Source organism: Arvicola amphibius, chromosome 9, assembly GCF_903992535.2.
Source record: "Arvicola amphibius chromosome 9, mArvAmp1.2, whole genome shotgun sequence".
NCBI lineage: Eukaryota > Metazoa > Chordata > Mammalia > Rodentia > Cricetidae > Arvicola > Arvicola amphibius.
In genome coordinates, this window is record NC_052055.2 from 80,001,366 (window position 1) to 80,028,968 (window position 27,603).

Genomic DNA, 27,603 nt, shown 5'->3' on the forward strand with positions numbered 1-27,603 from the left:
CTATTGCAATATCAAGAATATTCTTAGTCTGAATTCTTCTAAAAACAAAAGGCAAGGAGAGTTTGGGAATGAAGAAAGATGATGGGAAAGAACTGGAGAATTTAAGTGTGGAGGTTGATCAATTAGATGTGCTGAGTGCATTTACTCTTGAATGTGAAATGCCCTTTCAATGATTAGGCTCTCTGAGTTTGCTGCAGGTGCCCTGAAGTAAGTTAGTTTTCTTCCCCTTTCCAAGACTGAGATTCCTTCTTTAATGGTTATGTTTTTAAAGGATCCTTTCCAGATTCTTAAGGAAGACATCAGAGGAAGAGGTTGTGAGTGCCTCTCTAGTGTCCTGAAGGAAGACATCAGAGGAAGAGGCTGCCAGAACCTATCTAGTGTCTTTTTCAAAGGGACAAGGGGAGGTCTTACAAAGGAAAATTTCCTCACAGACATACCATCCACAAAATAGAGATGAGGGCAGTCAAGAGAAATCCTCTCTCAAATGCTGTCTGTTTGAGGGGCATTCGAGGGGTATCTTAGTGAACAGCATGGTTTGATCTCTAAGTGTCATTTCCTCTAGCTTCTATCTCTCTGTTTTTCTTTTCTAACAGGCAAGAATTCAGATGTGAGACAACTGAAAAAATTGCAGCTGTATTTTGATAGCTTTTTTCCCCTTACGGTCAGAATGCCCTTTGTGGTCATATTTCCTTGAAGCTGTAATTAGGTTATATTAGAAACTGAAGCATATTCCCAAATGTATGTGTTAACAAAGTGTCGTCTACTTTCTCAAAAGGATTGAACTTGTCACTTTTATTTTGACCTTGAACTCCTCTGCCATTATTTTGTTCTTTGCTGGGCATGCATGAGCTGAAATGCCCTAAAAGGAAGATATGTTTAGCCCAACATGACTTGAGAGAGAAAACAGTCAGCTATCCCAAACACATACCACCAACTTTACAATATTAACGAAAACTTTAAAATCAACATGGTAGTATCTACTGAGTGACCCTTTACCTTGGGGTAGCCCATTTCTTTGGAGGGTTTGCTGTGCTTAGCTTTGCTAAATAAATTTCTGCTTAAACTCTCTATGTATATTGACTACATTCTTTCCTTTGAGGAATCTGCAAAGCACATTCATTATTAATTAGTTCCTGTACCTTGGGCATCACTTTGTGTTTTCAAAATTCTTATTCTTTGTTATCAACTATACCACATGCAATGTATTCTCACATTGGACAAATAATAAAATTATAATAGTCAAGCCACAACTCTTCCCAGCAACCTCCAATACTCGTAAGAGAAGTCCTAAATTTCAAAGAGAAATATTTTAACAATAATGTTTCTGTCTTGTGGAATTAACTATTTTCATATTTTATTCTCCACATACTAAATATTTAATATATAATATCATCAACCATATATCCTGAAAACTATTTTGCTAAAAAATTATATGCTGTCTAATCTGGTATTATGCATCATTGTCTCAGTTTCTTATCTCAGTGCTGTGACAAATATTTGTCAAAAGAAGCTTAAGAAATGAAGGGTTTCATTTAGCTCACACTTTGAGGATACAGTCCATTGAGGCAGAAAAAGCAGGGAGGCAGGAAGCTGAAATGGCTCATGATATAGCATCTGTAACTGGGAAGTGGGGACAATGAATGCTGATGCTCAATCCCTTTCTTCTTTTTATTTAGTTCATGAACATAACCCCTAGAATAGTGCTGCCTATATAGAGCTTTCTCACTGCAATTGACCCAATCTAGAAACTCTCACTGGGGTTGGAGATTGGCATTCAAGAGTACCTAATGGTCTTCCAGAGTAATTGAGTTCAGTTCCAAGCACCCAAATCAGCTCCCTTTCTACCTTTAGGGGTATACCATATGCTGGCCTCTTTGGGTGCTATACACACCCACACACATACGCACACATTCATATATTTCAAAAATTAAATTAAATCTTAAAAACTCCTTTGCAAAAATGACAAGAGATATATCTGTTTTCTATATGGTTCTAGATCCTGACAAACTGACATTAAACATAACAATAATTTCATTTTAAGTATTTGTTTGTTTGTTTATTCTAAGACAGTCTCTGTGCATAGCCCTGGCTCTCCTGAAACTCAATATGTAGACCAAGCAATTGACAAGACAGAGACCACCTCTGTCTCCAAAATGTTTAATTAAAGACATGCACCACACTTGACTCCAATCACAGCAGTTTTTAAAAGATTTTGTGATAACACACACACATACACACACACACACATATCTGAAACTCCTTTCTTCTAGGTTTTCATAAGCTATTGTTCAAAAAGTCTTCTTTATTTTTAACTATTTTCATAATCTCAACTCCAAAAACAATCTAAAGACTTTTAGAAAATTGTAGTTATTCAGTTATTTCTTCAATGAATTAGCTTATTCAATCTATGATGTAATTTTATTTAACTGACTTTTTATGACATGGAAGTATTTAGGGAAAAATTGAGATATATCATGGCCAATAAGTAAGATCTAGTTTTTTGTGTTTTTTTTTTTTTAACAAATCCACTTTTATTTATTTACTTTTCATTGGTTTAAATCCGGGATGGGTACAGCATCATACGGATTCTGTGTCTAATGACCTTTGCAGGAAGGTTGCTTCAGAATTTGGCACGCACCATGCCACTGTTTCCAGGGGCCCGAGTTACCTTCCCCCACACCATCTGGTTTTGTTTGGTTTGCCTCCAGGTGTCGCTGTGTTGTTCTTTGCTTCATACACATAAGCGCATCTCTTGCCCAAGTAGAATTCAGTTTCATCTCGGGCATAAACGCCTTCAATTTTAAGGAGAGCCATGTGCTCTCTCTGGTTCTGGAGACCTTGCTTATAGCCAGCAAACGTGGCCTTGCACCACAGTCTTCCAGACATAATTGTCTTTTAGAAGTCCTATTCCCAGCAGGCCTCCACAGATGCCAAGATGGCCGAAAGAGGTAAGATCTAGTTTTTCTGAAGAAACTTGGTCATGCATTATTTTTGGAAAAAAGTAAAATTTTCATTCATTCATTCATTCATAAACTACCATGAAGCAGAAATATTTGGTATCCTTTGCCTGATTTCTTTGACAAATCAACAGAAGCATTTATTTCAAGGCACATACTTTCTTTGCTTTCCCCGTACAGCTTCTGTTCAAATGTGAATTGTTGTTATTCTAGTATGTTTTTCTGAATTTGCATCCTATTTAGTTTGGCAGAAAAATAAAAAATTTGGATGATACAAAATTTAATATTTAAATGCTATGCATGTAAACTATACAGTATATGTGTTATATAACATCTCCTGGTTAGATGGAAACAGACATCTATTCCCCTGATGGCAGACTGAAGAAGTGATTACACACAAGTCCAACTTAGTGAGCTGCTGGGCATACAAGGACAACTAGAGAACTCCCGTAAGGAGTTCTCCACAGGAACGTTTATTATTCATGGGCAATGTCATGAAAAAACACAGCAAGAATGGTGACTCATGAAAGAAGCATACCTGGTGCTCCCTGCTCAACTCTCAGACAACTGCATTGAACCTTTTCCCTCCTCTTCTGCAGGGACTGTGAACTTTTTATAGAGCATCAAGGAGTGATTCAACTCGCTACTCTTGTAACTTTCTTATCTTCCTGAGCCTTATGTGTGTTTCTGAGTTTTCTGTAACTCATAAGTTTCATTATTTCCCTGACTCTAATGGGCCTCCTGCTTCCCTCTAGGAGAAAAAGCTTCAATTCAGAGGAAATAGCTACTCTACCATGTAAGTAATGATTAATTATAGAATACTCATCCATCACTTGGTTCTAGTAGGAGCAGCGGGCTGCATCCAGCCACCCGGCTAGCTTTACACCCGAAATAATTACATGGAAACTGTATTCATTTAAACACTGCCTGGCCCATTAGTTTCAGCCTCTTATTTGCTAATTCTCACATCTTGCTTTAACCCATATTTAGTAATCTGTGTAGCACCATGAGGTGGTGGCTTTCGGGGAAGATCTTAATCTGCATCCATCTTGGAGAGGAGAGCTATGACGTCAGCCTGATGCGTCTGCCTCACTGCCTTCTTCCCAGCATTCTGTTCTGTTTACTCCGCCTACCTAATTTTCTGTCCTATCAAAGGGGCCAAAGCAGTTTCTTTATTAACCAATGAAAGTAACACATAGACAGGTGACCCTCCTCCATCACTTGGTTTCAGATCTAAGACATCACATGTATTTTTACTGTATTCTACTGCCTTTATTTTAAGAAGTAACATTATCCTGACATTTATGTTAATCATCTCTTTAAAAAATACTTTCACATATGTTGATATCCCTAACCCTTCACAAAATTGTGTTTGCTTGGGAAGCTCATTTTTTAATGGAATGTAGATATCAGCCATCTTTAGCTAGTACTCAGATAGCAATAGAGGGCCAATGAGGTGATTGAGTGGGTTAAGACACATGCTGCCAATCCTGAAGACCTGAGTTTAATTTTCAAGACTCACACAGTTGAAGGGGTAAGAAACTTCTTTTGACTTCTACACACATGTATTGGCTTGTGCACATTGTGGCACTCATTATAAACAAATCAGTTTCTGAACACACACAAAAGAATAAGCAAACACAATAAATTTTGTAAGGATAATCAATAACATTGAGGATTAAAATGAAGATTTATGGGGCTAATTTTGCTTAGAAGACCAGCCAGCTTCACAGTTGGCAATCAGCGTCTATTAGTATCAACTATTACATTCAAAAATAACTTTTAAAAATACATTAAAGACCATATAGTCTGTACTTTTTACTTGTCAAATTGTTTATTTTTGATTTTTGAAAAGTAATGCACAGCTTATGTAATATTTTTGTTGATTCTAACTGAATATTTAAAATAAAATAATTTTAGCTCAAATTATTTTAACATTGCTGTAAGTACATTTTGACAATTCTGTCTAAAATGTGTACATGCACATTCATATTTGAAGAATAATTATGCTATTTATTTATAAGTGATTAAGTTGATCCTAAAGAATACATGCCAAATTTCAGATATTCATAATTTATTGGATCTATCTTTGTAGCTCTTTCAAAGTCCTGTAGCTTTTTGGTTGGGATCATTATTTTCTGTGAACAACTGGTGTTTCCTGTTTTCATTTATTAATTACATCCTTACTTTCCTGAATTTTGTCTCCTCTTGACACTGATTATTCTCGAGGCCACTAGTGTTTGGCCTCTGTTTTCCTGTTTTGCTTGTCAATAAAAAGCTCTCACTCGTTCTGTATCAGGATATAAAATAAACATGAACTCTGGATGTGAGCTGTCCAGACTGAAGCCTTCTAAAGTAACACTGCCTTATCTGATATAAGTTGCAGGACTAGAAGGTGAAAAATGTAAAATTTCAAGGAGAGAGCGACAGAGACAGAGCTAGACAAGAAGGAGGAGAGATATAGAAACAGGTGTGGCAAACCTCCTGTGCAAGATTAATTTTAAAATAAAAATAAACAAATCCTTACCACTTTCAGAAATAAAGTTTAACCATTTCATTTGCTTCTGATCTCTGACAGTCGCTGGTTCTGAGGGACTGGAACTGAAACTTGAGTGGCTTACATTAATCTTGGATTATTTACCAACGTTTGCTCTTGACTTGATTACAAGCTTCTACTTGGGCAGAGTGTCCACACAACTTAGAATGATAATGACTGGTGATTTTGTAAGTCCTGTTAATTTACATTCTTATACTTTGTATAATTTATTCTCTTATGACAACGTTTCAAGTGGTCTATAACTTTCATTATATATATATATATATATATACACACACACACACACATACATATATGTGTATATATATATTCATGTTGATATGCAATGTATATTATTTTAGGTAAATATAAAATAATACAGTTCTTTGAGAGGCTGTATCAGAAAATCTGAATGTAATTTGTTCCTATTCCCTCTTTTCTCTTCTATATTGAACTCCCTCGGCTCTTCCCATTAGAGCTCCATCACCTTTCTAATTTCCTTCTTAATATCACCTGTATCCTGGTATTCTCTTCTCAAGCTCCTATCAAAGGCCCTTTATAACTGTCCCAGTTTTTTGTGGTTAACCCATCTGGGTATTTGGAACTAGGAACCATTAATGAGAGGGCATGTTGCGCTTGTCTTTCTGGGTCTGGGTTACCTCAATCAATATAATATTTCTAGGTATATCCATTTACCTCCAGATTTTATGACTTTATTTTTCTTTACAGTTGAATAGTATTCCATTATTCTTTATTTTCAAGGACATTTTTCTTATTGAAGGACATTTGGGTTCTTTCCATTTCTCTACTCCTGTGAACAGAGAAGCAGTTAATACGGCTGAGAAGGTGTCTGTGGAGCAGGACATTTTGAGCAAGTCTTTTGAGCATACGCCAAAGCTGGTATACCTGGATCATATGGTTGATTTATTTTCAGCTTTTTGAGAATTCTCCATATTGCCTTCCAAAGTGACTGCAGTGGTTTGTGTTCTCAACAGCACTGAATGAGGGTTTTCCTTTCTCACATCTTCACTAGCATTTGTTGTCAGTTTGGTTGATTTGAATGATTCTTACTGGGGTGAGATCAAATCTCAGCTGTTGTAATTTACATTTCCCCAATTGCTAAGGATGATGAGCATTTTGCAAGATGTTTCTTAAGCTGTTTTGATTTCCTCTATTGAGAACTCTCTGTTCACATTCCTATCTCATTTTTTAATAGGGTCATTTGTTTTCTAGGCTGTTTTTCAAGTTACAGAGGTATATATTTTTCAATATACAAAAGTATCTTCTGGATATTAATCCTTTTTCAGATGTATAGATAACAAAGATCCCCCCAACTCTGTGGGTTTCTTCTTCACTCTCTAGATTGTTTGCTTAGCTCTACAGAAATGTTTTGATATTATGAGGTTCCACTTGTCAATTGTCGACCTTAACTCCTGGGTAGATTAACTCCTATTCAAGAAATTCTTTCCCACACCTGTATCTTGACAGGTTCTGCCTATTTTTTTCTAGAAGTTTTAGAATTTTAGGTTTCATTTTGAGGTTTTTGATTCACTTGGAGTTAATTTTCATACAGGATGATATATACAAATTCTAGTTTCACTGTTCTGTATGTGGTCAACCATCTTGCTAGCACCATTTGTTGAAGATGCTGTCTTTTCTCCAGTGTATGTTTTTGGTCTCTATCAAATATCAGATGGTTGTAGCTATGTGCACTGCCACTTGTGCAAACAATGCTCCCTGCAAGAGCTATAACCTTTCTAATGAAAACCTCAGAGCTGGACATAAAAAGTCCTCAGTATGAGCTGTTGATCAGGGTAGTCCCCGAGACTCTCAAAAGAGCACAGGGTATAAACATTGCTCTTTGATGTCTTTTAGAAATCAAAGTTAAATTGATATTGCTGAAGGCAATACATTCTTAGGACATAGGACTCTGAAGATTCAAGCTAGATTTAACTTGAAAGTTTGTTTCCTGTGTTCCAGCTCCCAAAGTACCAGAAAGTACCTTATAAATCACCAAGGGATGGAATCAATCAGTATTCCAGATGAACAACCAGCATACAAGATATTCCTAAAGGTGCAATAGAGGCACTCCTATTTTGGCAGTAACCAACAGTTGTCTAATTAGATGTTAGATCCACTCAACAGGAGGAAGAGCCTTCATGGAACCCTACTCTCTGAGTTTACTGGGGTCATGGATCTAAGAGCAGGACCTTCTACAACCACTTTATGAACCACCAAAACTCCTAACCAAATTTTAAAGCTTATCCTTGACCCACAGATATGTTAGCTCTTACCACTCATTATAAACAACAAAACCCACACACAACAAAAAATATGTTTTTTTAACAAATGAAAACCATCACAAAAGACCATAACTACTTAAATACAGAGATCAATTGATCAGACATGTTTGTCTACACATGTGTGTATGGGCTGGGGGTGGGGGTTAGTCCCCAATGGACGCATCTACAGCATAACTCCTGTACTAAGGGATTGGAGAATACAGAGAATAGACAGCAAAATGATTGTAAGAGTCGTCAGACCAAGAATTCTGCTGTGAGACACTTCAAGAAATGGCTGCCTTTAAAAGACCTCATCAATGACAATATCAATAAATATGATAATGTGGATGGGGTAATCTCAACAGGTTTTACCTTAGACAAAGACAAAGAACTACTGCCAACTAATAATGAGAGAGAGAGAGGGGGGGGCATATATCTGTGTGAGACAACAATGAAAAGAAGCTAACAATTTGAGAGAGGTTGAGAGGACGGACATGGACATGGGAGGGGTAGGGGTTAGAAGTAGGAGTGGAAAGAGTGAGAAGTAATATAATTAGGTTTCAATTAACAAAATTATTTGGCAGGTTAGAACTCTGGCACAATCAGTAACTAAACTTAATTTCTGGATATTCATTAAGAATTCAGGGAAAGGTGATTTTTGAGACTGCTCAGAATTAATAGAAGTTCCATTAGATGTATCACTTTCTGTTTGCATCATTTTTAGCATCGAATAATGAACTGAGTTTTAGGTTGGATTTTTGCTTTGTTTTGCTTTTGGCTCAGCTATGGGCTTTGCTAGGTACTAAAGCATACTGAAAACTCAGCAGTGTCTGAGTACCCCAACATGTCTGGTTCCAGGTGAAAATTTCCATGCCATTTCCATTTCTTCAGGGATGTGGGAAGAACTGAGAATCCCTGGAAATTCATAATTTCATAAAGAAGAAATACTCTCAAACTGTGGTTACAGCTAATATATATTTTCTCTAACAAGATGAGATTGCCAGTGACTACCCAGCATGGACTCCCTAGAGATATGCTTGCAGGCTTTGGGAGACTGCTTAGAAACAGGCCTAAGCATCTGCCTGTGTAAGGAAATGATGGTCATGGAAAACTTACTTAGTTTATTGTGCCTTTGTGTGTTTACACTCATCCTGGTATCTTGTCAAGATGCAGATTGCAGGGCCTCCAACGATATGGAGATAGTAAATCTAAATTTCAAGGCGAGGACCCACCTTTTCCTCAGGATCCCAGTTATAACAGCCTAATAATTTTGAGAACCATCACTAAAGAGGGTCTTCTAGAGGTCTTCTCATGGCAGGGATAGAGTGAGAGAAAAAGGGATGGAGGAAGGAAGCAAAAATGGGGGAAGGAGGAAGGAAGTACTTGTCACACAAAATAGGACAGTTAATCTACAGAACCCAGGTGCAAACATGAATTAAAGCTGGCTACCTTATTGTTTTGAGTGGTTAGTGACCAGTATTTAGTAATAACACAGAGATACTCCTTTACCATATAAATGGGAAGAAGATTCAGGCTTCATCATGAGGCAGCTTGAAGTAGAATGTCTGTATCACCACATAGTCACTGTGCTCATTATCAGATTACTTAACCTTTCAAGGCCCTGTGTTCCTCCATGTAAAATCAAAGTTATTAATAGTTGTGTTTTCCCCAGATGGCTGTAAAACTTATATCAAAGCACTCGCCACAGTGCCTCACGCTGAAGAAGTACTCAGCAAAGGTTAGTCATTATGTCTCCAAAGACAAATTTTTTTCTTTTGAGGATATGCAGTAACTTCATTAGAATACACACTTTCTAATATATTTCAGTGTGACAAATGCCAAAATAAATTACACAGGGGCTGGAGATGTTTTTACATTATGTTGATCACGGTGTATTAATTCTTCTGGGAGAGAGTTCAGTTACCATTTTCATGATGATAACCAGGCAGTAGCTAAACCTGTCTTGGAGTACTTGTGCCTGTCTTAATTGCTTTTTTTATTGCTGTGATCCAACAGCATGACCATGGCAACTTACAAAAGAAAACATTTAATTTGGGGCTTACAGTTGCAGGAGGTCAGAGCCCACATCGTCAAAACAAAGGCAGACATGCAGGAACAGCTGAGAGCTTACATCTTGATCTCTAAGTTGAAAGCAGACACACACAGACACACACACATACACAGAGAGAGAGAGACAGAGAGAGAGACAGAGAGAGACAGAGAGACAGAGAGACAGTGAGAGAGAGGCAGAGGGACAAAGAGAGAGAGAGTTAATTGGAAATGGCATGGACTTTAGAAACTTCAAAGCTCACTTTCAATGACACACCTCCTCCAACAAGGATACATTTATTAATCCTTCCCAAATGTGTACCAAGTGCTCAAACATATGAGCCTAAGAGGCCATTCTCAAATAACTGCAGCTTCCAAATTTGTCTTCTAATTTGGGGAGAACTTTATATTACCAAAAGTCAAATTCTACCAAACTGAGACTTTTGGATATTTCCAAAGTCTGATCTTATGTTTCTCTCCCAACAACTCCTTACTGAATCTGAGCTCACAGAATGCATTTCCACTTTAATTCACTATTCATTCTTTCCTTCCAGTCTTTGGTGTATGTGGTCTATTCCTATTGCCATGGGGATATCTAATGACCGTAAATGCTTTGCTTCGTTTCAGTCAATTCCACAGTTACTATTGTAACAGGTTTATTCTGGCCTTAATGCGGATGAAAAGGGGGGGGGGGGGAAAGAAACTTATTTAATAAAGCATTTTTTCCACTCAATTTGCTTTCGCCTATCTTTATTTGTCTCAAGTTTAGTGTTTGTTGCAGTGACGAAGAAACATCATTGGCTGTCACATGCATGACTGATTTTAAATATATGCTTATATCCTCCCTACCGAACTAAAGCCCTAGACAGCAAACCACACTTAGAGTAAAAACGCCTTGCCTGTCATCGTCAGGTACACCCTCGCCTTGGACTTAACCCTCTTATTGTAAACAAGTGGTTGCTGGCGTGTGATCCTAAACAAAGCTAATCTCTCTGCTTCTATTTTCCACCCATCTTGCCAAAGATCTAGACACCACTCCGTTTACTTCTTGCTTGGTCCTTGGTTCTCTCTGTCCCTCTTCTTGTGTGCCGTATTCACTTTCCTTGTCTCCCATTTTGAGACAGCTCTGATGCCCTGCTGCAGCTCAGCAGTGAGTCATGGAGAGGACTTGCCTTTCTGCCATTTATCCTTCTAGCCATATCCTGTTATTCGTCTGCCTTTGAGCTGCCCTTGTGTAACTAGACACCTTTCTCCTTGCCTCCGTCAATGTTATTTTCTTGTTTAAATTTTCCATCTTTGAAATGCCAACTGTATTGCCATTTTTACTTTTAAATATTTCTGTTGTTTATCTAAAGTTATAATTTGCTTACATGCCAGCATGTCTCTGTAGTATGAACTATGTAATAGTATTGTGTGCTAAATTTAATTAGTTCAAATTGTTTCACATAAAAATTATTGTATATTAAATCTCGTCTCCCTTCTCTATCAGTTTTAAAAAGTTTAATTTCCATTTCCTACAACAGTGGTTTTAAATCTTCCTAATGCTATGACCCTTTAATACAGTTCCTCGAGTTGTGGTGACCCCAAACTATAAAATTATTTTTATTGCTACTTCATAACTGATTTTGTCATGTGAACATCTGATAGGTGGGGTCTGATATGCGATCCCTGTGAAAGAATCCTTCAACTCCAAAGGGGTGGCAGTCCACAGGTTGAGAACTGTTCTATAGCAATCATATTGTTTTGGCAAATTAGGAGAATTTGCATGTATCCTATGCATTGAATTGATTTTCCAGTAAAGCAAATTTAATGTCATAAGACCAAGATTTAGACTCAACTCAATTGTAACATTGGTCAAAGACTGTAACCTGTGGACCAAATCTAGCCTAACACTTGTTTCCATAATTGATGTTTATTGGAACACAGCCATACCCATTTCATGCTACAGGAAAGAGTAGAAGAGTTTGATAGGAGGAGTATGAGTTATAAAGTGTGAAGCATTTGCCAGCAGAAGCATTTAAACTGTTTGCTTACTGGTGGCCTACCCAGTACGCTATATCTGGCAAATTTCAACGTCAGTTCTTGTTCAGTCAGCCATGGCTTATCTCTCTTCTTCTTCAACTATGTGAGCGTTTCATGTTAACTAACAGAAAAGACCAGGCTATTTTCAGAAATGGCTTATAGGCACTTGTGTCCAAGTAAGCCTGACGTAAGAAACTGAAAGATGATTGACTAAATTTGAGGGGGAAATAAAAAGAATTCTTAGGGTGTTTGGGACACGGGACATCCTATTCTTCTGTTTTTGCCAACTCTAGAAGCCCTAACTTAAAAGGAATAAAGAAAAGAAAAACCAAAGAGAAACTGAAGCCACATCTGGAGGGTGGTGAGTGGGGCTTGAGTTTATTAGCAGCTCTGAGTGTATAGAGTGAGAGGCTATTACACAGGCCCCCTTCCCATTTATATTCAGCTTTTGAATCAATAGGACAAGGCTTCACTCTTCACACCCAGGTGTTTGCTGCACAGATGGGCTGCTTCCCAGCCTAGGGATCCATGCTGTTTATTAGCAGTTTAGATTTTTAATTGCATGTTGGGTTGCAGGAATAGGAGCACTTTTCAATACAAGATGAAGGAGAATTGCACAGCGGGACTTCACAGGTTTGATTTAGTCACAGGAGGAGGGCAGATAATAGAAAGTTTACAAATGAGTGATGGGGGAATTGGTAAAAACCATTTGTGGTAATGTTGCCCACTCTATAAGGAGCAGCATTAAGAATTTAATTGTAATTAGGGAACATTGGGTGATGTTCGTAGTTAAGAGAAAGCAAGATTTTACAAGCAGAGAAATAAAATATAGCATTTCTAAATTACATACAGATTCTTAGGTATAGCTTAAAGATTCTGTGAACTCATGGGATGGCTACTTTTCTAACATGCATTTTACTCTTTTATTTTGATTACATATAAGGATGCCTGCATATAGGTATTTGCGTGTGTATGTATGTGTGTGTGTGTTGATTAGCACATGTGTTCCAGTTGAAATAATTATTAAATTGCTCAATGGCTTTAAATTTGCAATTCTTAGAATCTCATCTAAAGAAAACAAAATTAGAATATTTCCTTTTGGTTCTGAAACTCTGTGCCTATGACACGCCTATGCATTTTATATTTCTTGTGAGGTCTACGACCATGACAATTCAATGCATCTGTTAAAGAATATAGCAAGAGAATTATATTAATAAGATTTTCTGTTCTTATTCTTCTTTCAGCATACTGTAGTAGGAATATTGAAATTATCATATAAAAAAGTACACCCAATTTGGTAACTACAGAAACCAGCATCACAAGTTGAAGCTAGGTCCTATTAAATTACCACAGATCTAATTAAATTAAGATGATTACTGGTTTAATATTTTATATTTTCGTCTATTTCTAGCATATTTGTGAAATATTTATATGTCTTTATTTGTTTCATACAAAGATTTTAGTTTTCTGATGACTTACTTGTCTTTCAGAGGAAAATTTGAATTGATAGTAATTGCTCCACTGTAGGATACCTGGTTTGATAGTAGATGTCATAGTAGGAAATTCTGCCTTTTGTGAGCATTGTAATCTGGTGTTACAGAAAAAAATACACATGAACTTTTGTTGTAGGGAGTTGCTCGTTCATTTCCCAGCTACCGAGACTCCCAAAATAACCACACAGAAACTGTATTAATTAAATTATTGCTTGGCCTATTCGCTCTAGCTTCTTATTTTCTCGCTCTTACATCTTAATTTAACCCATTTCTATTAATCTACATATTTCCACATGGCTGTGGTTTACCAGCAAAGTTCCAGCAGGCGTCTGTCTCCAGTGGCAGCACCATGACTTCTCCCTGACTCTGCTCTCTTTCTTAGAGCATTCAGTTTAGTTTTCCCTGCCTAGCTCTGTTCTGCTGTGCTATAGGCTCAAAGCAGTTTCTTCATTCATTAACCAATAAAAGCACTGCATATACAGAAGGACTTCCCAATCAGACTTTTACTAAAAGTTCAGGATGTTAAAAATCTTATCTTTATTCTGCTTAATTACAAAATTGTACCTGACTCCATGTTATGATTATACTGGATACCATAAAGCTTTAGAAGGCAATTATATTGTACATTTTGCCTAAAAACATGGTTGAACATACCTGAGAAATAATATATGTATATATATTGTGTGTATGTGTATATATATATATATACATATATACATATATATATATGTAGAGTTGACTTGTACATATACTGAAAACCTGACCCCTAACATTACTTTCTCTGTGCCTTTCCCAAAGGAACTGTCCCTTATAACCCACCACAAGGTAGGTTCTGTTTTTAAATATTTAAAGTCTGTGATTTTGACTTTCATGTGAAGATCAACTTATATCAGTTTGGGTTCTCTATTGAGTAGATGATTATATTACCCGAACAAACCACAGATTTCTTAGCTCTCCATCCTGACCTTGCACCAACGGCATTAAACATTTATTATTGCTGAAACTCAGACAGATTTGTGTTCCTTTCCCCATCAGAGGAGGCCAGGTGAAGACAAGAAGTTAGCCTGAGCAAAAGATTGACAGGATAAAACACAGATCCATGCCCCTCCAGTTGTCACTGTGTTCTTAAGTGTGTCGTATAAGTGTGAGGAAAATAAAAGTGAACTACGTGAACAATACACATGTGCAATCCCTGAGCCCAAAGATTAGATAGAAAACTATCTTTTCTAAGTTTATGTCTTCTGCAATTATTTGCAGTTTTGAGCAGAAGAATTGCCAGGTAACCGAGGTTTTCAAAATACATCTGAACAAGGGCTAACAATACAAACATCTGCGTGCCCCTAATGTCAGTTATCCCTTGTTTAAGGTCTCTTGTTTTGCTTGCTTCAGCTAGCTTCTCCTCTGCAACAGTATCACCCCCCTGCAAATTCCAGTTATATTTTATCACCTGAGATGTCTGGAAAGCAACACAGACATGTGAGAGAAAGATCCCATTCCAGAGACACAGCATCCTTAATAATTATTAGTAACATCTCTAGAAGGGACATGCTTAAAGAAACTGAATACCATGTTTCAAGCCAACAGGAATTTCGCACATCCGTCTTGAATTTAATTTGGTACTGAACGGCATCCTTAGGATGTGCTAAAGGAGTTGTAACGTGGTGTCCTCAGGAGTTGTAAAAACACATTGTTTTGTAAGAAGGTGATTTTGAGCCTTACTGAAACTTGTTTGGGTTTTATTAAATCACAGTTCCTTCAAGATTAAGGAAGACAATACACAGCTTATTAGTTTATACCTTTTTATGAACTAGCGATACACGAGAGCTTTGTGACTATATATATATATATATATATATATATATATATATATATATCAGTTATTTGTATGATAATTACTTTTAGATCTTAGTTGGGTGAGTTCAAGCATTTTCTAGAACACTATCTAGTGCGGGTCTGTGTTCTCTGGGGTGGTAAGAAATCTTGTTTATCTATAATTTCTTTGCCCAGCAGTGAAAGTCCTGTGATTTAGAAGTGCATCACAGAGAATTGCTGCTGCAATGACTTTGCCAGGACAATTCTCTGTTAGTTTCTGTGTTTTCACCAACAATATCTTAATATTATTTCTGTCCAGTAAATAATATTACTGTGCATAGCCCCTGAAGCACATGTCATTAGTAACAAATAAACAGAACATTTTTTGCAACTTTTATTGAATTTCTTCATTGACAGTTTCATGTGTGTGTAAGGGACGTTCCAGTATCTGTAATCCTCTGCCCCCTCTAGTCTCCCCCCACATCTATTATCATCGCCTCTTCCTTACAAGTTCCTTTTTTCCCATCATGTCTTCTTGTTACATTTTGATTTTTTTCCCCTTAAAACCCATTGAGTTTAGCCAGATCATCTGTGTGGTCTGAAGTTTGGGATTATCTATTGAAATCTCATGAGTACAAAGAAGAAAATATCACTGTCATACCACCAGAATATATCAGTAGCCAATAGTTCAGTATAGAGGCACAGGGACATGTAAGCCCCTCCCTGTTTCATTATTGACACTTAAGGGCTAGTCCAAGTAGGCCTATTGCAGGTCACATACTGTGTGGTCCTGGCTCACTGGTTGTGGTATTTCCAGAAGACAGCATTTCAGAGTCCTTCTCCTTACCTTCTGCCTCTTATATTTTCTATGCTCCCTCCTCCATGATGCTCTAATAGCTGGAAACAGAGCTACAGTTTGATCAAGCTGTATTGTTTATAGGAATATACCCAAAGGACTTACTGCAAAAATGCTTGCTCCACCACGTTCTTTACTATATCTCATTTGAGGCTCTATGATTTAACAATCAATCCTCTGTCAATAATCAGGTAATAGTTTTCAGTATAGAATCATATGGAAAGAATAATATGTATTATACAAACAATACTAATAATCTCAGAACCATGCACAAAGATTGAATTGCAGACAGAGCCACCTGGAAAATGAAATTATCATTATTTCCACATGGAATTAAATTTTTTATTACAATATTGAGGCCAGATATGAATTTATCCTATTTATGTTTTTCTTTTAAGTAAAAGATGCTCAAAATTAGTATATGCTTCTATATATAACAGGGACTCAATTCTCTCTCAAAAATATTTTCAGCTTTGTTGGAATTACTCAGTTCTGCTGTGGTAGTTCAAAGGCAGCCACTGACAATTCTTGAAGGAATGGGTGCAGTTCCAATAAATCTTTGTTAGCAAAAGCAGACATTGATTACCAAGTCCTTGTTAGCTAATCCAGAACCTTGGTGTTTTAAAATGTTTTCAAAAGCATTACAGACACAGGCCAGGTTTGGGGCACTATCTTATTCATGGATTTTATTAATCTTCTAGTATATTAGTACACCATTAAAATATGGCAATCTTTTTTTTTTTCTTTCTTTTGTTCTCTCTTTGATTTTCAAGTCAAAATTTTGGTCTCTCTATGTAGACCTGGCTATTTTGGAACTCACTATGTAGACCAGTCTGCCTTGGAACTCATAGAGATCCACCTGTCTTTGCCCACTGAGTGCTGAGATTAAAGCACCTAGCATTTTTTTCTATTTTAAATCATATGAATTTCATTCACATGAAGAAGTTAGAAGTGTTCCCCAACAATAGTTTACCCACTCCCAATATGATAGAGAAGGAAACTTCAAAAGCATATCAGGTCATAGAAATGCTGGAAAACGTGGAAAAGACTATGTAAGGCCATGTTATTGGGATGTTGATATTAATTTAACTTTAAATTAAGGAAAAAATTAACTGAAACCTGGTAAACTGAGGTCTTTTGGCACTTGAGTTCTTCATTAACTCAGCTCCACCTCCTCTGGCTCAGTAGTCTTGAGTGTGACATCTTACAAGCCCTGTGTAAGCCTGTGGGTTGGAAAGAGCGGAGCAGATGATTGTCTCTAAGAAGTGTGGGTATCTATTTTGACCTGATTGTCAGTTTGCTGAAGTATACTAGGAAGGACTCATCATTTATTTAATACAGAAGGTTTTCATGGTAGAAATCAGTGCTGTGACTATAAACATAGCAGTAGCCAGACTATCCAAAGGTATATATGTATATGTATATATAATATATATATATATATATATATATATATATATATATATATATATGGCTGCTAACACAGCTCACATTAGCATAAATGTCTGGGAAAAGCCTGGAAGGAAAGGCAGAGAAAAAAACTTAAAACTACAAAATTAGATAAAAACTGAGATAAATTTTCACAAAATGTCTTATACAAAAGCATAAGAAAAAAGATACAGAGTTTTTCATCAAAATTTCTTTTAAAAAAATAAATATCTTCAGCATTGTGGAATATTATCAAAAGGCAGGTTACAGTAATCATGTAAAATCATGTATCTGTTAAAAACCTGGTGTCCACATAAAAACTTACAAGCATAAGACTACTGTAAAAACAATGGCAACAAAAATGAACAAAGAACAAACAAGAAAAGAACCACCTCACTACAATTTCAAACTCCCCAGGGAACACATACAAGTAGCCACAAAAAAAAAAAAAAAACGTAGAAGAAAAGATGTTCAATGAGTGTTATTTGTCATTAGAGAAATACAAATGCAAACCACAATTATGGTTTGCACAAGCCACCAAGATGGCTCTAATTGTTCTTAAGGAAAATGACTGTTTAAGAGTACACGAAGGTATTATACTCTGTGTGGTTTGCTCTGACCTTGTAAATGATTGGTACTTACTCAAAAAGTTAATTTAATGACAATTTCCATAGGCCTACTAGTTTCACTTCTAAGTTACATCCATAAAATATAAAACCTATGGTCCTACAGGAATTAACAAGAGTTTAATAAAAGTAGTATTTATGCATAATCGCTAAATATGGGTATAATCCAAATTTTCATTACCCAATATACTGGCAAAAATGTGGTATGTCCCTATCATAAAATAAGTCATAAAAGAATTGTAGTACAGATATATACCTAACATAGATGAGCCTTGAAGATATATGCTAAAAGAAGTCAGATACCAAAGACCCAAAATTTGATGACCACATTCCTATCAAATACTCATAAATACATATTCATCGAGAGATCAAGCAAATAAATGATAAGAGGCAAATGGAGAGGAGGAAAGGGAAAGATTTCTTAACTAGTTTCCTTTCACATGACAGGAAATGTTTGGTAGTGTTGGGGAGCTGGGCTACTGAGTAAGGACACTTTTTGTGCATGCATGAGAACTTGCTTTCAAATCCCAGCACCTACATAAAAGCCTGATGGTCTGCCATGCCAGCATTGTCATGGGCACAGATCGGAGAGTCACTAGGTCTTGTGCCTGCTAGCCTAGCTTCAGGCTCAATGAGGGATCCTGTCCTTAATGAATAAGACAGAGAGTGCCAGAGCAGGCCTTCCAAGGCCCTCCTCCAGCTTCTGACAATCACATGGACGGGCACACCTGCACATGCACTTGCACATACACCACACTCACACTATGCACAGAGAGACGAAAATCATTATACATTGTTTTGGAACTGCACCATGCTGATGCTTGCGTAACTTTGTAAATGCTGGCGCACTAAACTCTTACAGTGGTTAAAACTGTGAAGTACATGTTTGCGTACTTACTACAAAAAGATGACATGATTTAGAAAAATTACATAGCTGCTTCTCTGTTAACTTTAAAGCTCTACAACCTAACTTCTGACTCTGTTTCTACTTCAAATTTTCTCTTAATCCTGAAACTGTATTAGAATTAGAAACCGTTTAGTTGGTTGTCAACACTTAGGAGTGTTTATAAGTCCACAAAGGAGCCAAGGAAGAAAAAGTACAACAGTATCAACGCATCCTAGCATACCTCTAGCATACCTCTGAACTTTGATTGGAAAATATATTTTCTGAGATTGAATGGGATGTTGATGATGGTTCATCGTGAGAGGAGCATAGACTTGAGGAGTTTTCAAAGAAAAACAGACGCTGCTCCTTGAGAAGTTAGCAATAGAAAGTAGATTAGTAGATAGTCCTACACCCATGCACATACTGGCAGCACTCACGTGGCATTGGGAGGGAAGGAGGGAACAGTGATAGGAGTGGTAGGGGAAAAGTATGGAGAAGGTAATGGGGGTAGATTTGATCAAAACTCATTATATACATGGATGTAGTTATCAAACAATAAAAAAAATTAGAGAACCAAAAACATAAAAAACTTATCTATGACAAGAGGTGGGAAGAATAAGGATCTAGTTGTCTGAGAGTGAGCTACAGACCGATTTAACACCTGGTATCAAATATTGCCCTGAAAACAGTAACCTGCGGAAGTAAAAGATATCTGGGGTGTTTTAAAGGATAGAGAAAATGCTGGACTTTTTAAAACCAACTTTTAAACGGGGCGGTCCAGGTATGACAGTGTGATGGTTTGCCGTAGTGACTGCAGCAAAAAAACAAAAGAAGTATGCCATTGTTATCTCTTCCTGTAGTAGTATTTTTCCTTGGCCATGGAGAGAATTATTGTCACTGTCTAAAATATGCTTACAAGCTCTCTGTGGTGTGTCTCTTCAGATGTGGAGAGCACAGCTGGTGAGAGGGTGTCCATAAATAAGGATGTGTCAGGTGGACTCAGGCTAGCTCAGAAAATCACCAGAAGCGGTCAGTTTTACAGCCATGTTTTTTAGAGTATTGTTCTCTCTGGAAACTTTTTTATTGAGTACATTCTCCTATATAAAAGTGATTTGGGGGGGTCATTTCATTCGAGAGAAGTGATTGGATTTGATGGGTACTCGAGGCCTTTTTCATTTTTCTGAAGTGCTTGGATCATTTTCTTCTGGTCTTAACTCCCCAAATTCACAAATTCCCAGAAATAGAAGTGTTCCTGAAATAGATATAATTTAATCCTTTAACAGCTTTACTTAATTTTAGCTATTTTTATACATAGATGATGTCACCACAATGTTCCATGGAAATTGATGCTGTCATAGATGATCAATCTATTTGATCTCTTCAGACAAGAATGTGAAATCTAGTCTCAGCCTGGGAAAAAGATAAAATACATCCCCAAGATGGCAGAATGTCTGTCATATAAGGTATACATGCCAGTAGGCTTATGGGTGAGTACATAGCATGTTTGTCTTTCAGGGTGTGGGTTACCACTCTCAGAATGATTTTTTTTCTAGTTCTATCTATTTGCCTGCAAATTTCATGATGTCATTGCTTTTAACCCCATTGTGTAAATTTTTCTTTATTATTATTTTTTTCTTTATTCTTCAGTTGAGGGACATCTAGGTTGTTTCCAGGTTCTGGCTATTACAAATAATGCTGCTATAAACATAGTTGAGTAAACATCTTTGTAGTATGACTGTGCATCATTTGGGTATAAGTCCAAGAGTGGTATTGCTGGGTCTTGAGGTGGATTGATTCTCAGTTTTCTGAGTAACTGCCATACTGATTTGCAAAGTGACTGTACAAATTTTCTCTACCACCAGGAACAGAGAATAGTTCCCCTTATTCAACCTCCTCTCCAGCATAAGTTATCATAGATGTTTTTGATCTTAGCTATTCTGACAGATGTAAGATGGTATCAAAGAGTCATTTTGATTTGCATTTCCCTGATGGCTAATATGTTGAGCATTTCCTTAAGTATCTTTCGGTCATTTGAGATTCTTCTGTTGTGAATTCTGTTTAGATCTGTATCCTATTTTTTAATTGGATTTTTTGGCATTTTCGTGTCTTGCTTCTTTAGTTCATTATATATTTTGGAGATCAGTCTTCTGTCTGATGTGAGGTCAGTGAAGATCTTTTTCCATTCACTAGGCTGCTGCTTAGTCTTATTGATTGTGTCCTTTGCCTTACAGAAACTTCTCAGTTTGAGGATGTTCCATTAATTTATTGCTGCTCTCAGTGTCTGTGCTACTGGTATTATATTTAGGAAGTGGTCTGCTGTGTCCATGCATTCAAGGCTACTTTCCACTTTCCCTTCTATGAGGTTCAGTGTGACTGGATTTATATTGAGGTATTTGATCCATTTGGATTTGAGTTTTGTGAATAGAGGTAGATATGGATCGATTTGCATTCTTCTACATGTTGACACCCTGTTGTGTCAGCACCATTTGTTGAATATACTTTCTTTTTTCCATTGTATATTAGCTTCTTTGTCAAAAATCAGGTATTCATAGCTGTATGGATTAATATCAGAGTCTTTGATTTGATTCCATTGGCCCACTTTTCTGTTTTTTTTTTATGTCAGTACCAAGCTGTTTTCATTACTGTAGTTCTGTAATAGAACTTGTTTTCTGGAATACTGATGCCTCCAGAAGTTCCTTTATTATACAGGATTGTTTTGGCTATCTTACCTTTTTGTTTTTCCATATAAGTTGTGTATTGTTCTTTTTAGATCTGTGAAGAATTGTGTTAGGATTTTGAACAGTATTGCATTGAATTTGTAGATTGCTTTTGGTAATATTGCCATTTTCACTCTGTTGATCCTACCTATTGAAGAGCGTGGAAAATCTTTTAATTTTCTGGTATCTTCTTCAATTTCTTTCTTCAAAGGCTTAAATTTCTAGTTGTACTGGTCTTTTGCTGTAGACAGAGGCTGCTTGTTCATTTCCTGACCACTCAGACCCAAATAACCACACAGAAACTTTATTAATTACACCGTTGCTTAACAATAGCTTCAGCTTCTTATTAACTAAATCTAACATCTTAGAATAACCCATTTCTATTAATTTTTGTATTGCCACAGTGTTGTGGCTTACCAGGTAAAGTTCTATTCACCTGTATCCTTCTGCAGCTACATGGCATCTTCTTGACTATTCCTACTTTCTCTCTATATCTCTGTTTGGATTTCCAACCTGGCTTTGCTCTGCTAAGCCATTGACCAAACATATTTATTCATTAACCAATGGTAATAAAGCATATTCACAGCACACAAAGGGGAATCCCACATCATCTTCCTTTTCTGTCTAATTAAAAGGAAGGTTTTAACATTAACATGGTAAAATTACATAAGCATAATAGTTATTAAGCAAGAATATTATAGTTGCAATATTGTAACATGAGGGCCTGCTTATTAGGGTTTCTGTCCTGCTCAGTTCCCACAGTCTTTAGACCTCAAAAAAAATCACACAGACTATATATATATTGGCCCATTAGCTCAGGCTTTGTATTAGATCTTATAACTTATATTAGCCCATTATTCTAGGATATGTTAGCCACATGTCTCAGTACTTTTTTCAGAAGGGTAGGTCACATCCTGCTTCTTCGGTGTCTGGACAGGACTGCAGAGAGAGCTTCCCTCTTCCCAGAATACTACTGTTCTTATTGCTCTGCCTCCACTTCCTGTCTGGTTGTCCCACCTATACTTCTTGCCTGGCTACTGGCCAATCAACATTTATTTAAAACATAATTGACAGAATACAGAATTGTCTCACACAACAATATTTAGTCCATTTACATTTGGCAAATTAAGGAAAATACTCTATCATGTATCTGAATTTAAAGTTTTTTATTTAATTTACCTTTTATCATAAATAAATTATAATTATACTTTCAAGACTTCAACTCCATTAAAGACTCCAGAAAAATATAATATTATTAAATTAATAGGAAGTGCATTATAAGCAAGTTCCAAAACTCTAGAATTGACAGAGACATTTCGCTGCCTAGATAGTTACCTAAAGTTCTTCTGTAACATTAGGGCATCCATCTTCAGTCTATAGCCCATAGCATCAGGCAGACTTTTCCAAGAAGCAGGAAATTTAAAAGGTTTTTTTTTTTTTGCATATATTGGTAACTTGTCTTGCAGAATGTCTGGCAGTTTCTTCTATGAATCAGGAACGCTAAAGGACTGTCTTCTCTTCTTTTGGCAAAATCAGCAGTCATTTTTGTGTGGGTCCTACATGTCCAGTTCATACAGCATACCACCAAGGAGCCTAGGCAAGAGCAGTTTCTTGTTCAAATGGCTAGCCTTGTCACCTTGAAGGTACACTCCATAACAAGTTTCTTCAATGCCCATCAACCTCTCTAAAGTAATTGGTGTTGCTAGAAGTAGACATGTCCCACTGTCAAGAAAAAACTAAGTTCTTAAAACATTTTAAATATCATGTTCTATAGGTCTTTGTAGTGTTGAAGATTATCTATCTTACTGAAATACATCTCTGTATATCTAGAAAACCTAACATGACTAAAAGTTTGATAGTTATAGATGACTATCTATTAACCTACATTTCATAATTATACATTACATGAGCTGCACAAACACAATACCTTAAACAAGAGCAGAAATACATATACACAGTGTAACAACTTAAATCTTAAACATATATCTGTAGACCAAGATCCATAAAAATCCAAAGGATTCATCTCTATATGTCATATCCCCCTTTAAATGAAGGCAAACACTTATAAACAATCATTTTGGGAATTTGGACATTGTTTTCCTCAAACTGCTTCCTGCTATTTGTTGGGTGACATATTTTTAGGGTCTACAAAGACCTTTGGTGGGGTCTTGCTCCATCAAGCCACATTAGTCTGGAAGGAATCCATAGGTTCTCAGCATCTGTGGAAATAACAGTAGAACCTCTTTTCCAAAGCCAACATATCCTTAAACCCAAATTTTGAAGTCAAGACACCTTTAAAATATTTGTTAATTTAGCTTAGCAGCCCCATGAATCAAATATTTCTCTGCAGTCAAAAATTTCAAAGAAAACACAATAGTACATATAATTCAGACTCTCTGTGTATTTTCTTTATGTTGCTTTACTTTTTACTTTTACTCTGTTAATATGTGTCTTTATCTTTTATATTACTTTTGCTGTCTCTTAAAAGACTTTGTCTTATTTTTTAAATTTATTTCTTTTCATAACTGTTTACTATTTCCCTTATCTCTCCCAAGCTTAAGTATATTTATTCAACACTATGACACACTCAGAGTTCTTTTTCACCTGAATCTGTCTTTATTGAATAACTGTAATTATTTTCTTACCAGGAACACTTTTGAAATACTAAGCAGCATGTCTAGAACTAAGGCTGGTCTTTTGGCCCTGCCCAATCCAGCACAGCAGAGGAACACTCACACCTCTGAGAGCCATGCTCACCATCCCAGCTTCAGAGATGTAGCAGGTCTATTTTGCCATTAAACAATTTGTAACATGTGTCTCACAGAGCCCATTTAAGTGCAGGCCCTCCCAAAAGAGCCAGAGTTCATGCTACCAACATGAACCAGGAAGCCATCATTTCTTAAAGGAGCCACACCTCTGCTTGCCTCTAGCAAATAGAGCTTTTGTGAAAAAAATGTGGCTACAAAGAAGCTGTGCTTAATGTTCTTCTTTTTGTCTATGACTCCTTCCCAAGCTCTCTCAGTTTTTATGTGGGTATAGTTGCCCCACATTGGGTGTCATTTTGTAAATGGAGGCTGCTCGCTTATTTCCTGACCAGAATAATCACATTGAAACTATATTAATTGCAACTGCTTGACCAATAACTTAGGATTCTTATTAACTAACTCTTATGTCTTAAATTAATTCATTTCTATTAATATGTATAACATCACAAGGCTGTGGCTTACTGGGTAAAGTTTCTAGCATCTGTCTCCTTCTGCAGTTACATGGTATCTCCTTGACTCTGCCTACTACCTCTATATATCTCTATCTGAATTTCCCACCTGGCTTTGCTCTGCTAACATTGGCTAAAACAGCTTTATTCAATAACCAACATTAATAAAACATATTCACAGCATACAGAGGGGAATCCCACATTATTTTACTTCTTTGGTTAGTGTTATCCCAAGATAGTTTGTTATTTTTGGCTATTGTAATGGGTGATGATTCTCCGATTTAATTCTCAGCCCTTTTATTATCTCTATAAAGAGTGTTTCTAATTTTTTTACTTTTTATTTAATACTTTTTAAATAAAAAATACCAATAAAATTTCCAACTCCCTCTCCTCTTCCCAGTCCCCTCCCACTCTCTCCATCCATCATGCCACCCCAACCCCCAATCCTACAAGATGGCAATGCACCCCAACCTGTGGAAAGTCCAAGGCCCTCCCTACTATATCTAGGTTGGGCAAAATAGACATCCAAAGAGAATAGGATCCCAAGAAGTAGTACATACAGCAAAGACAAATCCCAGTGTCGCTATTAGTGGCCTCTCAGTCTGCCCTGAGTGACAGACTGTGGGGCCACTGATTTTTTTTAGTTGATCTTGTTTCCTGCCACATTTATCACCTGTAGGTGTTCCCTGGTAGAATTTTGGGGGTCAATTATGTATACTATCATATCATTTGCAAATAGCAATATTTGAATTCTTCCTTTCCAATTTGTATTCCTTATTGCTCTAGCTAGACTTTGAGTACTATATTGAATATATATATATATATATATATATATATATATATATATATATATATATATGGAGTTGATATATTATATAAATATAATAGTCTTTTTGTTACTGATTTTCATGGAATCGCTTTGAGTTTCTCTCCATTTAATTTGATGTTGGCTGTTGACTTGCTGCATATTGTTTTTTGTTATGTTTAGATATGTTCCTTGCATCTTCGTAAGCATGTCAGAACTCTTAACCACACAATTCTTTGAGAAAAACTGAGGATTTAATTAAAACAAACATGAGTGGGAAGATCCTTCCTTTTCTATGCTCAGTAAAAACATCCTCAAAGTACAAAATTGTACAGCCACTTTTGAAATCAATATGGCTGTTTCCCAGAAAATTGAAAATCAGTCTACCTCAGGATCCAGATATAACAACTTTGGGCATATATTCAATCATACATCCAACACACTTGCTCAATTATGTTTATAGAAGTAAAATATCCAAAACCTGGAAACAACCTAGATGCCCCTCAACCTAAGAATGGATGAAGAAAATATAAATTTGAACAGTGGAATATTACTCAGTGGGATAAAAACAATGACATCATGAAATTTGCTGGCAAATAGATGGGACTAGAAAAAAAATCATCCTGAGTGAGGTAACCTAGACACAGAAAGACAAAAATGATATGTACTTACTCATACGTATTTAGATGTAAAGCAAAGTATAACCAGGCTATAATACATAGCCCAGTAGATGCCAGGTAATGAGAAAGACCCTAAGAGGGATGCATAGATTTCCTTTGGAAGGGGAAATAGATGAGATATCATGGGCAAACTGGGGTGGAGGACATATTGGAGGGGATGGGGAATGGAAAAATGAACTGGTCTTCTATAATCAGATTGGTGACTACCCTAATAGTCATAAGAGAGCCTTCATCCAGTAACTGATAGAAACAGATGCAGATCCTCAGCTAAGCACTGGGCCAACCTCAGGGAGTCAGTCTAGATGAAAAGAAGGAGGAAGGATTTTGTATGTGGGGCACAAATTCATGATGAGTGAACCCACAGAGAAAGCTGACTTAAGCTAGGGGGAACTCACAAGACCCTGGAATAGGGAGCCTACATGTGACCAACCTAGGTCTCTGTATGTGGGTTACAGTTATGTAGCTTGGTCTGTTTGAGGGGCCCCTAACAGTGAGATCAGGACATGTCGCTGGTACATGAGTTGGCTCTTTGGAACCTATTCCCCCATGGTGGGATGCTATACTCAGCTTTGATGCAGGGGGAGGAGCTTGGTCCTGCCTCAACATGATATGCCATGCTTTGTTGACTCCCATAGGAGGTCTATACCTTTCTGAATGGAGGAGTAATGGATTGGGAGGTGTGTAGACAAGAGTTTGGGTTAGGGAATTGGAAGACAGGGGAGAGAGGAAACTGTGGTTGGTATGCAGGGTAAATGAAAAACTTAAAGAGTAAAAAAGTTAAAATTCAGAAAAATAGAAAAGTACTAAAAATATACTGACAGATATGATAGATCTTCTGGGTAAACCTACTACTATTAGTCTGCTAAAGTAATATTACAATAAAATGACACCTAATGACTTATTGCTATATTCATAGAGCAGAACATCATCATTCCTCATCAGAGAACGTTCTTAGTCCAGTAGGTGGAGATGAGCACAAAGACCCACAACCTGACAATGTATAAAGAGTAAGAGACTTTATGGCACTCATTAATCAATGGGATGTCTTTATTGACTGTTTCCTCATGACTCAACAATCTTTACAGAAGAGGAGGCAGAAATATTGCAAGAGCCAGAGGTAGTAAATGACTCCAAGGAAACAGTGTCTTTAGATAACAGAACAGATGCCCATATGAACTCACAGAGACTGTGGCAGCATACACAAACTTGCACATGTTCAAACCAGACAAAATACCAGCAC

General features: G+C 36.8%; 1 pseudogene; it reads right to left on the reverse strand.

Annotated features, from left to right (window-relative positions):
* Positions 1–2,554: 2,554 nt before the first annotated feature.
* On the reverse strand, positions 2,555–2,886 carry LOC119823891 (annotated as a pseudogene).
* Positions 2,887–27,603: the final 24,717 nt, after the last annotated feature.